The sequence below is a fragment of the Euphorbia lathyris genome, chromosome 4, assembly GCF_963576675.1.
Source record: "Euphorbia lathyris chromosome 4, ddEupLath1.1, whole genome shotgun sequence".
NCBI lineage: Eukaryota > Viridiplantae > Streptophyta > Magnoliopsida > Malpighiales > Euphorbiaceae > Euphorbia > Euphorbia lathyris.
In genome coordinates this window covers 73883409-73900456 of record NC_088913.1, presented here as the reverse complement: position 1 = coordinate 73900456, position 17048 = coordinate 73883409, and the positions used below count along the sequence as shown (strand labels likewise).

The 17048-nt window shown below is 38.3% G+C and overlaps 1 non-coding gene across 1 annotated transcript; it reads left to right on the top strand.

The window, feature by feature from the left end:
• Positions 1 to 9267: 9267 nt before the first annotated feature.
• On the top strand, positions 9268 to 9374 carry LOC136228144 (small nucleolar RNA R71). Its single transcript, XR_010688479.1, has one exon. It is a non-coding gene; the product is annotated as a small nucleolar RNA R71 (small nucleolar RNA).
• The last annotated feature ends 7674 nt before the right edge of the window (positions 9375 to 17048 follow it).

The window sequence follows — 17048 nt, the reverse complement described above, 5'->3', positions numbered from 1 at the left end:
ATATTCGAGAGTAAAAGTATTCTAAATAGGTATGAATAGCATAAATTCGTAGCAATATTGATGTAATTATTGATGATATTTTAGGTATATTTTGGGCTTAACAAATCTCCACACTTAATCTTTTGCTAGTCCCGAGCAAAACTTCACTGAATTTATTCTCTAACTAATCTCTTTATGAAAATAAAACATATATCTCTGTATTACCTTTTAAATTAGTTAAGCCGAAAAGACTAACTTCGCATGGCAAATTTATACGCAAAATATCAAACTAACTTAGTATAAATACGATATATCATTCGTCTTGTATTTCCAATTTTGAATTGAAGCATTCGGGACGATATAAGCACGCATGTTATTGAGTTTTTCATCTCAAGGCCTTTCAAAGCACTAAAATTTTCTTTCCCAAACCTAAACTAATATAATGAATAAGTACTTGATTGTAATTTATTTGCTTAGTTACGCCCGAGATAAGGGTGGTCTTGATCGTAACTTTATACGTATTTTTTAGCTTTGTGTTTGCTTAAGAGGTACCGACCATGCCATGGGTGGACGCAATCGTTACTTTAAACTTATACACGCTTAATTTTTATTTTTATTTTTATTTTTTATTTATTTATTTTTTTTAACGTTCCTTCCATACCTCGATTGTGATAAGGGTGGTCGCAACCGTGGCCAAAAGTAAACGGTACTTAATTATTCTTCCCTTTCATACCTCGATTGTGATAAGGTTGGTCTCAATCGTGGCCAAAAGTTAAGAATTCAACTAATTGATTAATTAATATGAATTATAAAATTGTAATTTGAGAAAAAGAAAGATAGCACATTCATCCTATATTGACTTAAAATTCAACATGTATTATGGCTAAAGTTTCCTTAAAAACTTCAATTGGTGTTAATGTAAGACGAAATCAAACCGAGCTAAAAATTATTAGTTCAATTTAATGCCTATAAACCTAATTGAAAACTTAAAATAAGATTTATTGAATCATGAATTGCATTATATAAAATAGAGATTGAATAAAGAATTTATTACTTAAATACATTCACTCGAGACAATTTTACTTAAAATCGTATCGGATATTTGTGAAAAATATGAAAAAAATATTACCCGTATAGAAATATTATTTCTAACGATAATGATAACCTAAACAAATAATCATATTAATTTATGGTTAATTTATGAACATATGAAAAATAAAATGTGTTGCATTTGTATAAGATTATTCGTTTGCATTTATTCATTTTGCAAAATAATATTTTCGTTGCATTTATTTGTATATGTGGAAATGATATATGTATATCTCCTCCCACACTTAAATTGGACCATGTCCTCATTGGTGCAAAAATTGAGAAAACATAAAAAAAAAATAAATACAAAATAAGGCATACGAAACAAAGATTGAAATTGAGCAAATTAAACATTCAACATAAAATTAAAAATGGAAAATTGTACCAAACATAGAAAAATGATAATTGCACCAAATTATAACAAGATAAAAATAAAATGAAAGAAAAACAACCTAAGCTTGAGGTGGTGAATCGGGAGGTGTAGGTGACGTCTCCACATTGCGGCGTCGGAAAAAGGAAAGCATCCGATGCCGAGTCGAACGATGTTCACGCCTCAAAAGGTTGAGGTTGTCATTCATCACCATATTGTTTTCAACCAAATCATCAATTCTCAAGTTCATTTGACGATTGTTGGAATTGATTTGGTCCAAAATCCTCCGCAAATCTACCGGATCATCCGCTTGAGGTGCTTGGGGTTGTGCTTGAGCCGGTGGTTCATCCTCCTCGCCTTCCGCCTCTCCGCCGCCTTCGGTACCGAATGGAAGTCTACGAAGTTCATATCAACAAATTGGCGGTCGGCTTGTGAAAAATGTTTGAAACGAGCGGCTTCCTCCTCCGAATAGATGTCAAAATAAGCTCCGCATTGAACCCGAAGGCGATTAGCTTCCGTAACAGCGGGCTTGTTACCAACACGCTTAGTCCTAACCATGGTGATGATGTTTTGAGTGTTTAGGGTGTGAGAAGAAGAAGAAATTGAGAGAGAAAGCAAAGCTTGAAGATGAGTTTGGGGGTTTGGAATATGGGATTGATTGAATAGAAAAGAGGATAGAATTTGGAGTGAATAAATTGGGAAGAGTAAAAGTAGATTTTTGGGGAAGAGTTTAGAGTAAGGGATTGGGTAAAAATAGAGGTGATGTGAGGTTTGTGGAAGAGGTAGGTTTATATAGTGTTGTATAGGTAGGTGAATAGGTAGAATAGGAATAGGAATAGGCAAAATTTAGAGTTAAAATCGGATTGAAAAGGGCAAAAGATACGCGTGTCGCGACCGCGAATGGCAAAGCCGTGGCCGCGGCACGCGAATTTCAGGCAATATTCGCCCTGAAATCTTGCCAAAGTTGCTGCTCATACCGAGAATTAATAAATTCTCGGTAGAGAATTGGTAAAAATGGTCTATTTTGGTGCCTTTTGACATGGTTTGTGCAATTTTGTTGAGGAAATGGTTCCTGAACTTAATATGAAGGGTTCCTGCACTTAAAACTTAAATAAATGTCATTAATTTCAAGGAAAACCAAAGGTTTTACCTTAATAAATTGAATTAAAGTATTGATTTATGAGTAATTAATGAAACTTAAATGTTCATTTATGCATATAAGTTAAGAGAACCATATTAAATGCATAATAAGTGCATGGTAATACATATTTAATACATGAATTGAATTGATTAAATGATAACTTAATTTATTAAAAATAAATTGAGTTACAAATTGAATTAAATGTGGATATACGTGTGAAAAAATAGAAAACCATATTTGCTCAAGAGAATCCTTTTTATCTTAATTTGATTATGAAAAATTAGAAAGTACCCATATGAAATATGCTAAGTATAGATAATGGATCAAATGGATAAAAATTAAGAATTGAACTAAATAAGATTTTTATTATTGTAACATATGTACAAATAATGAAAACAAATCAATAATTAAAACAAAACAAAAAAAATATATACAAAAATGAAAAACAGAAACTATATTCATCCCTATCTAACGGGATATTTCTGGCCTTAATACGATCAATTTGAAACTGCACGAAAGTTTCACGTTCCGGTGCAGACAGAAATTGAGGCCCTGCTCGAAAGACACGTTTCACAAGTCCTTCGTGCTCGAGAAATTCATAGTCAATTGTCGGGAAGAATTCATCATCACTCCAGGGAAAATCAATAGTACCCTTTGAACCGAGAATTATTCCACAGATTATATTGCCGAACCCAATCTTCTTATCTTTGGATCGAGAGGCGGCGACAAGACCCTCCATCAGAATTTTGGAAGAATCCACTGCATTTCCTTGGAATATATCTCCAAGAACATACAAATCTGTGTCACGGACCACACTACTGAATGTGCGCCCGAATAAACTGTGACACAGAAATTTGTGTAAATACAGCATGGAGTTGGAGCGAAAAGAATGATTATAGGCGAGTTTTGAATTGAATCGCCAGAATCCAGTGAGCATTCTCCAAATGTCCGAGGATGTCATGTCTCGTCCAGGATGACGTTTGATTGTATCCCTCGGGGGAAAACCAAACCAAGCATGCAACTCAGGATAGCCGAAAGTGAAGATTTCGCCTTCTCGACGAAAACTGAGACGTACTCGTCGTTTATTAGTAAAACGCACGGTACAGAAGAACTCGAGTATCCAGTCGCCTATTATCGAAAATCGCATTTGGGCGAATTTTGTCCACCCTAGGCGCTCCATATAGCGGCTCATGTCATCACTAATTCCAAGTTGGTTGTTAAGGAATTCATCCATATACAACATTCCGGTGAAGAATTTGTAACGGTGATTCCAATAACGCCTACCTTCATCGTGATTGAAGATAGGAAAAGGCGCCCCATATCGCTTGGATAAGTCTGGGCGTTTGTTTATTGAGGCAGCATTGTGCCTAGGTGATTTGTATTTGGTAGGCATGGTGTAAAGTTAGTGTTACTTTAACAAAGAACGGTGTTTGCGAAGAAAATCAGAGTTCTGACAAAGACGAAAAGAATTGGAACAGAACCTGAATCCTCTAAGATTAATTTATAAGAGTTTAAGATGAAAAGAGGTATCGTTTTAATTATGAAAAGGTATAAATTGCACATTTCGGGAATGAAGAAACTTAATGTTTCAATTGCCAAGAGGTTTGTCGAAAAGGTTAGAGTGTTTCAGACCTGATAGTGCAGGAAACACGCGTGTCGCGACCGCGAATGGCAAGGCCGCGGTCGTGACACACTGATTTCCTTGCGGAAATCAGGCGTCTAAGCTATCTCCCAATTCACAGTAGAGAATTTAAAATTCTCGGTATGAACAGAGAAATCCGAACCTGTTTGTGACATTCTTAAATAAAGGGATTCTCGGCAGGGAATTCTAAATTCTCGGTAGAGAATTGCCTGAAACTCCAAATTCATCTTAATTTCCTAAAAATTAAATCTAAAATCATGAAATATAAATATTTTATGCATTTAAATCATAACATAAAGTCATCTAATCATAAAAATGGGATTTTGAAAAAAAATAAAATAAAATAAATAAATAAAATAAAATAAAATAAATGAACAAAAATATAAAAATAATAAAACAAAATAAACTGTGTAAAAAAAACTGAGTAATTCATATGTCAGATAATCTTGTTACGAACTCAATTCCTAGTTGGGAAATATTTTCGTAATAGATCTTACATCGATTATCATTAACTTTGAATCGAACTCCGGTAGGACCTTCCAGTTCTAAAGAACCGTAATCGAATGTTTTTACGACTAAATATGGTCCTAACCATCTGGACTTAAGTTTTCCTGGAAATAAACGAAGTCGTGAATTAAATAACAGCATTGTATCCCCAACATTAAAGTGTTTGACTTTAATTTTGGCATCATGCCATTTTTTCACTTTTTCTTTATAAATCTTTGCATTTTCGTAAGATAGATGACGTAACTCATCTAACTCATTCAAATTGAGCAAACGTTTCTTACCTGCTTGTCGCAAATCAAAGTTTAGTTCTCTAATAGTCCAATAGGCTTTATGTTCTAATTCGACTGGCAAATGACATGCCTTACCATACACTAAACGGTACGGAGTCATTCCTATTGGCGTTTTAAATGCAGTACGGTATGCCCATAGCGCATTATTGAGTTTAGAAGACCAATCTTTTCTAGAAGATGAAACTGTTTTCTCGAGAATCCATTTGAGTTCTCTATTTGATATCTCCGCCTGACCATTTGACTGAGGATGGTACGGCGTTGATACGCGGTGGCGTACTCCATATTTTTTCATAAGCGTTTCAAAACTCTTGTTTATAAAATGAGTACCGCCATCACTAACGATAATTCTTGGACAACCAAATCTACAGAATATATCGTCAAGAAAATTAACGACAACTTTAGAATCGTTCGTCAGGGTTGCAATTGCTTCAACCCACTTTGAAACATAATCAACGGCGACTAATATGTAAGTTTTACCATTGGAAGGGGGAAAAGGTCCCATGAAATCTATTCCCCACATATCGAAGACTTCAACTTCTAATATGGTTGTTAGGGGCATCTCATCTTTCCTTCATAAATTTCCTGTTCTCTGGCACTTATCACAACGAGTGATAAATGAACGGACGTCCTTAAACATCGTAGGCCAAAAGAAACCGCTTTCAAATATTCTAGCAGCTGTCTTGTTAACTCCATTATGTCCTCCATAAGAACTAGAATGGCATTCCAACATTATGGATTCATATTCATTTTCACCAACGCATCTCCTAATTATCCCGTCACCACAAGTCTTGAACAAAAAGGGATCTTTCCAAAAATATTGTTTAATATCGAAGAAAAATTTCTTCTTTTGTTGGAAATCTAATCCTTCCGGAACAATATTGGCTGCAAGATAATTAGCAATATCTGCATACCAAGGTGACATGGCACTTTTTATTTGATAGAGGTGTTCATCAGGGAAATCATCTCGTATACCGGTAGTTTCACCTATAGATGATCGGCGACAAGGTTTTCAACTCCCCTTTTGTCTTTAATTTCTATATCAAATTATTGCAACAATAAAACCCATCTAATTAGACGTGGTTTTGCATCCTTTTTAGCAAATAAATATCTTAATGCTGCATGATCAGTATAAATAATAACTTTTGAACCTAATAAATATGACATAAACTTGTCACATGCAAAAACTACGGCTAACATTTCTTTTTCTGTTGTGGTGTAGTTTAATTGTGCACCAGACAGTGTGTGACTTGCATAATAAATGACATGAAGTTTCTTATCTTTCCTTTGACCTAAAACACATCCGACAGCTAAATCACTTGCATCACACATAATTTCAAATGGTAGATCCCAACCGGGTTTAGCAATAACAGGTGCACTGACTAAAGCTGTTTTCAATGTTTCGAACGCTTTAACGCATTCTTCATTAAAATCAAAGGTTGAATCTTTCATGAGTAAATTAGTAAGTGGTTTGGAAATTACAGAAATTTTTTTAATAAATCTTCTGTAAAAACCAGCATGTCCTAAGAATGATCTTACTCCCTTAACAGAAGTTGGAGGGGGTAATTTCTCTATTACTGAGGTTTTTGCTCTATCTACTTCTAATCCTTTTTCAGATATTTTGTGACCTAAAACAATTCCTTCGTCAACCATGAAATGACATTTTTCCCAGTTTAATACCAAATTTGTTTCTTCACACCTAGACAGAACTTTATCCAAGTTTTCTAGGCACGAATCAAAAGAATCTCCATAAACTGAAAAATCGTCCATAAAAACTTCCATAATATCTTCAATGAAATCATTAAAAATCGCAGTCATACAACGTTGAAATGTTGCAGGTGCGTTACATAGACCAAAGGGCATTCTTCTATATGCAAATGTTCCGTAAGGACATGTGAAGGTTGTTTTATCTTGGTCATCCGGGTAAATGTATATTTGAAAGAATCCGGAGTAACCATCAAGAAAACAGTAGAAAGCATGACCAGCTATCCTTTCGATCATTTGATCAATGAAAGGAAGAGGAAAATGATCTTTCCTAGTTGCTTTATTTAAATTTCTATAATCTATACAAACCCTCCAACCAGTGGTGGTTCGCGTAGGTATTAATTCACCTTCTTCATTCCTTACAACTGTTATGCCTCCCTTTTTAGGTACACAATGGATTGGACTAACCCATTCACTATCTGAGATAGGGTAGATGATTCCATTGTCTAGAAGTTTAGTAATTTCATTTTTTACTACTTCTTTCATATTCGGATTTAGGCGTCTTTGCCTATCCGCTTTAGGTGGCTTATCTTCTTCTAAATGAATTCTGTGCATTACAATACTCGGATTAATACCTTTCAAGTCTGAAATTTGCCAACCCATACTTCCTATCCTATTTCTAACAACTTCTTTCAGTTTCTCTTCTTGGACTTGTGTTAATTTGTTAGAGATAATAATAGGTAGAGAATCGCCTTCGCCTAAGAAAGCGTACCTCAAATGACTTGGTAATTCTTTAAGTTCTAATTTAGGTGGAACTACAGTTGAAGGCGGAACTGGTCCATCTTTTCGAATCAAAGGTTCTGGGTCCTTATCTTCTAGTTCCTCACTCATTATAGGTTCTATTATTTCTTCTTTTTGAACAATGTCATTTACATATTCTTCAATTAAATCAAGTTTCATACAAGCGAAATCCTCCATAGGATATTTCATCGCTTGATTCATATCAAACTCAATCTTATCATCACCTATTCGTAAAACTACTTTCCCTTCCGACACATCAACTAGAGCACGTCCCGTGTTCATGAACGGTCTACCAAAGATTAGCGGACAATTTACATCATAAGCAAAATCTAAAATAACGAAATCGGTAGGAAAAATAAATTTGTCAACTTTAACTAAAACATCCTCAATTATACCGTATGGTCTTTTAGTGGTTTGATCCGCTAATTGCAAAACCATATTGGTACGTTTGATGTCTTCTTCTAAGCCTAACTTATTAAAAATAGATAATGGCATCAAGTTAATGCTTGCTCCTAAATCACAGAGACAACTGGGAAATTCAATATCTCCCAATTTACACGGAATGGTAAAACATCCGGGATCCTTGAGTTTAGTGGGCAAATTGCTTGACACAATCGAACTGCAATCTTCAGTTAGTAAAATGGATGAAATTCCTTCCCAACTGATTTTCTTCGAAATTAAATCTTTGAGGAATTTTCCATAATTGGGAATTTGCGTAATTGCATCCATAAATGTCAAATTAATATGCAAATTTTTAAGTTTATCTAAAAATGTTAAAAGTTGTTTGTCATAGTCCTTGTTGCGGACTTTGTGTGGAAAAGGTGGTTTGGGTACAAAAGTTTTTGTACTAGAGTCAATTGGTGCATCTTTTTGTTTTAATATATCTTCTTTGGGCTTTGGTAAATCAGTTCTAGGTATAGTCGAATTTCCGGGCATTTCCGGGCCTAAGTAGTTTTTCCCTGAACGAAGAGTGATAACCTTAACATGCTCTTTCGGATTTTCTCCCGTATGGCTTGGAAGACTTCCCTCTTTGCAGGATGGAATTGATTTGGCGAGTTGTCCAATTTGAATCTCCAAATTATGGATGCTAGATGATTGGTTTTTAATAAGCTGATCGAATTTATTCTCGATCCGTTTAAAACCATCGTCGTGATTACTTATTTTTCCGCTCATCGCATCAATGAATTTGTCGATTTTAAAAGATAAAGTGCTAATCGTATCTCTTGATTGATTTTGATAATTATTAGTACGATTTTGATTAGCATTAACATTATTGTTATTATTATCTCTCCAGTTAAAGTTAGGATGATTTCTCCATCCAGGATTATATGTATTGGAATAAGGGTTATTAGTTTGGTTTTGTCCTTGGACAAAGTTTACCTGTTCAATTTCACTCATACCTTCGTAATCCACTTCCGTTTGGATTGGCTTACCATTAGGATCACACGGTGCCATAAACCTATCAATTTTGTACGACAAGGCAGAAAATTGGGCTTGCAACATCGCTACTAGATCAAGATTCACTATACCTTTAACTGATGATGTAGTTGAGGATGATGGTTTCGCTGATGGTAGGTGTCCACGATCCGCGGGCCACATACTGCTGTTGATTGCCATTTCCTCCAAAAGTTCCCTTGCTTGGGCAGATGTTTTCTTCATGAATAACCCTCCAGACATGGCGTCCAATGAACCTCTAGTTGTAGGATTTAGTCCATTATAAAATGTTTGCATTAAAAGTTCAGTGGGCAATTGGTGGTGTGGGCATAAACGTTGAAGTTCTTTAAAACGTTCCCAAGCCTCATAAAGAGTTTCATTATCATTTTGAGAAAAAGATGTTAACTCTTTAATGACTCTTGCGGTTTTTGCTAAAGGGAAAAATTTTGATAAAAATGCTTGGGCTAATTGCTCCCAAGTCTCAATTGATGCGGCTGGCATAGAAGTTAACCATTCTTTGGCTCGATCCTTCAAAGTAAAAGGAAAAAGGCGAAGATTGATTGCTTCTGCAGTCACATTTGGTATTTTAAAAGTGTCACAAATTTCTAAGAAATTTGTCAAATGGGTATTAGGATTTTCGTTAGGTAACCCGTAAAATGTTACGTTATTTTGTAACATATTAAGCAACGCAGGCTTAATCTCAAATTGGTTTGCATTAATTTGGGGTCTAACTATACTGTTTGTTACACCGGCCACTCCTGGCCTAGCGTAATCCATAAGTGTGGCCATAACTTCTGGCTCGGTAATTTTAGTTTTTATTGGGGTTTTGTTTTTCTTTTTCTTTTCTTTCTTGTTCTTTTTAAGGGTTCTTTCAATTTCTGGGTCAATAGGATCTGGTGACGTGCCCGAACTTCGAGAACTGCGCATGAACTTGAAATTTCGCACGAACCGAAACTACCTATAAAACAGAATTTGAAAAATAAATATGTTAGTAATTGAAAATAAATAAAATATAAAAGTTTGAATAAGTATGAATAAACCTAGATTCGTAATAAAACACGAAAAATTTAAAATTTTGTCAAAAATTTTGGCGTTCCCCGGCAACGGCGCCAAAAACTTGTTGAACGATTTCCGCAAGTGCATGGTATACGCTTGTAGTAATAAAAGATATCGATCCCACAGGGAACGTTTTTTAACAAAACTTATTTACAATCGGTTAAATTTACTTTTAAGGTTTATAATATGGAAAATCGTTTAATCGGTTTTGGTTTTGAAATTGCTAGAATAAGAATTAGATTAGAGTGTGAAGATGTTAGAAAGTATCTGATTAAAAATGAATTTGCAAAACAGAAACGTTTTAGTACTTTAGAAAAGTAAACAAGTATTTTTGTTTGCATTAAGCAAAGAAAACAACTTTAAACTTTGTACGAATTATAAAGATGAAATAAATGACGGAACCTCTAATTAATTGGCTTTGAACGCGACAAAACCCTTATCCGGGATAATTGCCCTTAACCAAATTAAAACTCTACCGAGATAATAATCTGCCTAAGTATTCAACAAAGTTTCCTTGTAAAGATTTTGGATTAAATACGTTTTAATGAAAACACCAGCAGTCACTTTAGTGGATTGGTTACCATAAGTGCTGCATAAAGATCTATCGAATAGAACGGACTTTATTAGATGAAATATAAATTGATACAAGTTTACAGAGAACATGGAGCATTGAATTCTTCGACGGCGTGTAAGTGAACGGGTTGATCAATCCTTTCCTTGGGTTTCGTTAGAGTTTGTCAGGCTCAGGGGCGAATCCTCTACTCAATCTTCTCGCTGAATCTTCGTAATAGAGACTGGGTCGGTCCACTACCAAAATGTAAACTAATCTGGAACAATGTCTAAACGCTACTGATTTTGTTATTATTTTTTAAACAATGTGTGTACATCATATTGCGTTTTACAGAATCGAAATCTAACTTTTGAATCACTTGATTCGGAATTTCTGCATAAATTCTACACTAATCTCTTTCTTCTACACATATATCACACTATATCATTATTATCTTCAACTCTCCATCAACTCTTTATTTATAGATGTTGAAGAGTCTTGATTGAAGTGTCGTGTCCATTGTGAAGGATCGTGTCCGCTGCGAAAGGACGTCTTTATCCACCCGAACAATCGCGTTTCATCGAAAACGAAAGTGTGTAACTAGGCTTCTAAAATCTCCTGCTCGTACCGAGAATATTAAATTCTCTACCGAGAATGGGGGAGCATCAATTGTACTTCGGACGAAGGGAAAAAAGGCTGAAGGGCGCGTGTCGCGACCGTGAATAGGGGGGCCGCGGTCGCGGCACGGAGCTTTTTCGGTTTTTCAGCTTTCGTTCGTGTCCTCGACTTGGCGTTATTAATTTTCGTCGTCTTTGACTCCTTTTGTAGGGCTTTTCTTCTATTTTTGAGCTCTTTTTACTCCTATTTGAATTTTACCAAATATTTATGTACCTTGCATAAAAGAAACATATTCGAGAGTAAAAGTATTCTAAATAGGTATGAATAGCATAAATTCGTAGCAATATTGATGTAATTATTGATGATATTTTAGGTATATTTTGGGCTTAACACTTAGCTTGTGTTTTCTTCAACTGCTCGAGGACTTGGTCATCTGGCTTGGGAGCCGATCCTTCCCCTATTTCTGTCTCAATCATGGGTGCCTTCCCCTCGGCCACTCGACCTGATCTTGTCATAACGGCAATCTCCGGCTCGTCATCAGATTCATCCCAAATATTAATAGGAATTCTCCGATCGGCATCCTCCTCCTCCGAGGAACTTTCCCAAATGTCCACAACCATCAGATCCATTACGTGAGGGACGTTTGAATTCAAATAAACGGGATCCGCGATCCATACATGGCCCAGCCTATCAACTCCTCATAATCCCTGAGGGACACTCTGTTCATCCTTCTTGCCGCCATCGGAATGGCGCCTCTCTGTATGCACATGAGCTGCACCTTATCACTCATCGTCTCTTGACACTGCTCGTAGTGGTACCTCCACCTCCTAGCGTAATCCACTAACGGTTCCTCGGGGAATTGCCTGATCCTATCCAGATCTTCCATGGATCCCGTCCATGGAACATACATCTCATACCTTGACACAAACGCATCCCTAAGAGGTATCCAATGACCCATTTCTTCCTCTGATAGGCCTTGGTGCCACAACAGGGCTTCTCCCATGAGAGTTTTCGAGAAGTGCTCATGTAACTCACATTGAGGGAACCCAGCGTCATACATATGGTTGCGGAATAACTTCGCATGCTCAATAGGATCCCGATATCCACCATACCTAGGCATTGCTAACACCGCTTCAGGTGTCTTATAGGAGGGCGAGTCCGGTGTTTGTTCCGCAAGCATCCATACTGTATACTCTTTGATAAACCTCTTCGTCATTGCCGCCCAATCGCTCTTGACATGCATCGGGAGCGACATATACCACATCAACGGCTCACCCATCAGCGAATTACAATACAAACTCGTGACCTCTTCCTCCTTAAAACCCAATGGCCCCATTGCCGACAAATAGAAATGAAGGTGTTCCATCGGATCCTTGTTGCCATTATACTTACTGACAGTTGGCAACGGACGCTTAATAGGCCCAATTTGCAGCGCAAAACACTCTGCGGTCCTATCCTTAGCTTTCTTGTACTTCTCTAGGAATAAATCAGACAACTGTTCCCAATCATGCTTGCAGGGGTCAGGCAATGAGTGGAACCACCCCAAAGGCTCGCCTATTAACGAATGGTGGAACCACTGAGCAATCTCATCCACCCCAAAGGATTCAACAAACATATCATGCATATACTCACGCAAGTGCACATCGGGATTCTCTCCTCCACTGAATAGACTCAATTCTGGCATAATAGTTCGAGACGACCCTTCCCCGGTCTCTTCAGCACTATCTTCCTCATACGGTGCTCCGCCGTCTAACCCTTCATCCATCGGTTCACCCTCCTGCTCCTTGCCAAGGAAGGACACGCATACGCCATTTCCAACATTACTCCTCTCATCGGAGTCCAACAACTCCTCTTCATTTTCCTCGAAGGATTCCATGACTAATCTTACTCTGAGCCCAGACCCGATCATGCTTACCCTATGGTTAGGCAATGGATTACACCTAGTGGAAGGGTTCGTTGATGAAGGATCAGCTATCTTCTTTTCCTCAATCAAATCCTGAATCTCGTGTTTCAGTCTCTCGCAGTTCTCAATAGTGTGCCCATAATTACTGTGGAACTCGCAGTATCCCCTAGCTTGTATCTGCGGAGCAGCCGGTGCCTTGTTATAATGAGTGAGGGCTTTCAACAACCCCTTTTTCTACAACCATTCGAAAACTTTTGCGTAGGTCTGATCAAACTTGGCGAACTGCCTCTTCTCGATAGCATTAAGATCAAGCACTTTCACTGCGGCAGATTCTGCACTCGCACTTGGCCCTCCAGAACTATATCCAGACTTCGTCCACTTGGTATAAGCTTTCTTCTGCTCTCCGTCCCCCTCAACTGTCAAGGCGCAGCTATACATCTGATTGAAATCAGTAAAGGGCATATACCGCAGCTCATTCTTAATATATGGCAACGTGTTGCCAATTACCATTCGGATCTGATCCTGCTCAAGCGACTTTTGCTTCATAACCGCCACCTTGGCTCTCCACCTCCTCACAAAATCGGAAAAAGACTCACCAGTTTGTTGCTTAGTGCTTTCCAGCTCCTTTAGAGTAACCTCAAGCATAGTGTTGAAACTATACTGAGCGATAAATGATTTTGCCAACTCCTTCCAATCTCTCTTCGTCACCAGCGGTAATGCATGAAACCATACGAGGGCAGCTCCCTCCAGATAGGTATTGAATAGTCCCAGGACTTGATCCTCAATTAGGATCGTGTGCTTCATCACTGCAACATACTGATTCATGTGAGCCGTGGGATCCCCGATTCCATCGAACTTCTTCATGTCCGGGAGCCGGAATTTCAAGGGCAAAGCCGTTGCCGACAAGCAGTTCTTCAAATTATAAAAGTCTTGACTCCCGAAACTTCCCCCACGCAGATCCTACACTTCCTGAGTGATATGCTGCTTCCACTCCTCTTCCTTAGCCTTCTCTTTCTCAAGCTGTTTCTGGATATAATCCGGATAGTCATCCTCGTTCCCAAAGTGGGGGCCAGTGTTTACTTCATTCTCAGCGCGCTTACTACCACTCTTGTTATCCTTCAATGCCAGCTCAGCTAGCTGGGCCAAAATTGCGGCCAACTGATCATTAATGTTGTTGATAGAATTTTCTAATTCGGCCACCTTTTCGTCGGTCGCAGACATACTGGCAGAAGACTGAGTATACTCGGACGAAGATGATTCAGAAGCCACAACTGCCGATTCGGAATTGTCAATCTGTAGCTGATCAAACTGCCTGACTAGCCGGTTACTCTCGCGAAACCACAACCGCTTAATGATGAAGTCTGCGCGAACGACATCCATTAGTATGTATGAATGATTTTATATGCATGATTCGTGGTGTGTGCGTTTATTTATTTACGGATATATAAGATAAGAAGAACAAACGTCAGTCTAATTACACGTATCACAGCATCTCTCTTCCACCCTTATTCCTTCACACACTCGAAGGTCCAAGTCTCTTTCCTAGGATTTTGGTTTGGGGCTCACATTGCGGTCCAGGGGACGCGTGATGCCGTCGATTATTGCGGAAAAGTAAATCATCCATCAGACAATACAGTTCGTTTTGACGTATCCACATCCAGTGACTAAGATATCGACCAAATGGATTGTTCTTTCGAATAACTCGTCTTTTGTCATTTCGCGAGATGCATTAGTTCGGGTTTTGATTCCCTTTTGAGCGTATCTCGGATTTAGACGTGGTACGAGTTATTCTTCTGGTTCAATTGTTCGTTATTGACAATGACTCGTTCCCTTTTATTTGCGTGGGTTCGTGTCTCGATTTTTGGATTACAACGGGATCTTTTTGGATCTATCGAGAGACGTAACCACGTGTTTATTTAGTGATGAAATCACTTTTTATTTTAGGGAACGGACTCATCGCGTAACGTGTTTGTTTTTAGCGTTAAGAATCCGTTTGCTCGTTTTGGCTACGTAAAAAGACGGCGAGTCTTATTCGAGCGCACGGTAATCTTTCGGCTATTAACAACTTTTATTTCTTTCCAATTTACGGGATATACCATTCTAGCGTGGTTATAGAAAATCAACGTTTCGTTGAATCACATGCTTATTCGAAGCAGGGATATTACCGTTCTTTTTCATTTAGGCACGAGTCAAGCAAACACGCAGATCGGGCCATACTTCTTGTAGTTTTGGTAACGGTCGAAATGATCGAGCCATTAGTCAAACCCACAGTCTCGTCCATATGGCGCAATTATGCAGTTTAGCTTAATTCGGTTTTATGATTTTAAACGGCGTACATACCGGCTCGAGGCACGTATTTAACGGCATTGGTTCATTTTCTTTAACTACCCTCGGGATGGATATACATCGTAGATACAGAATGACTTTGGTCGTTTGTTTATTTTTGCTTTTTTTTTCTTAGTCACTTTTGCGGATACATCCATTTCTCTTAAGAACAACACAAGGCGTAACGTAAGAGTTCATTTTTCATTCAGAAGGGACGGGCCACGTTTATGAAACTCTATACGTTACCACGGGGTTATTCGAAACAGAAATGTTCTTCGTTTTCGTTTTGTCATAATCTCGTTTTATCCCAACCTATTTAAAGAATGTGAATAACGGCTACTGTTAATATAGTCTTTTGAATCGAGATATAACTATCCTTAATACCAAACCGATTCATACTAATACGTGCTTATGTCATAACGCATTTCCTGAACATGTGCCTTCTTCGGGACACGGAAAGGGACCAGGTGGGTCGCACAAGTTCATTCGTACGAGATGACTAAGTCGTCTTTAGTTCGAATCGTTTCGATGTTTTGGGGTAGTTTGTATATCGGTTTAAGAGTATATATTAATGTATCGTTTCATTTTCTTTACATATTTTAGGATTAGACATGTATCATGGCAATTTGAAAACACGAACTAATTCATTCATCACATCAAAAATAGTAACGGGTAATCCTATGGCAACTTCTAAGGCTACTATATGCTGACACGGCTGATCGCGGGATCTCACAGGACCGCACAAATTCGCCCCTAACGAATGGATGGGGACCCTTTGGCGCCTCACTGTAAGGGGGAACTTACACTAGCCTCTTTCGAGCGACGAATGGACTCTCGCTAGAGGTTTCGCGGAAATTACCCAAAAGGTTTGCAATAATGCGTATGAATGCATACGAAAAGAAATAATACGATCCGTCCCCGTTAAGGGCTTAATACACGCCTTCCGGAATCAAATTTCTCGCTTCCCCAGCAGAGTCGCCACTTGTTAGACAAGGTGCCGAACGGCCTCGCCGGGGCGGACCGGGGGGTGGACACCTCATGGCGACGTAAGCGGTGATTGGCGCCGAAAGCAACCAATCATAGAATCAAGCTGCTCGGCAGGACCGGAGCTCGGAGTATGGAAGAGTCACCACCCACGAATGGGAAAATGAACACCGATCCCTTACGGAGACCGGTGAGGGTTCGGGAAACTTTGGTATAAGCCGAGAAGGCTAGCTCCTTTCCGGAGAAAGGCTACTAGGCACCCCGACATCGCCCGCTTATGAACCACCGGCCTCCTACTCAGCGTGTTAGGCGATAACGGACTAATCGCATATTTCTTTAAGTTTAAAATTCATTTGAAACCTTTTCTTTCTCGCTTTGAAAACCGTTTTGAGCATGTCATTCGAAAGCCATTTTAGTAAAGAATCACCCATTTTGCATAGATTTAAAGTATGTAGGAGAGAGAGGGGGAGAAGAAAGAATTGATTTATTCACAGTGTGATTTTATGCTTTAGACTATACACTAACTCTAAGCTAATCTCATTCCCCTAAAACGAGTTTATTTACATGGTTCGTACCTTAATCACCGTTGGAACGATTTAGGCACGTTTCAAAACCCCGTTGATGACGTTCACTCGAATCGCCGTTGGAACGACTCGAG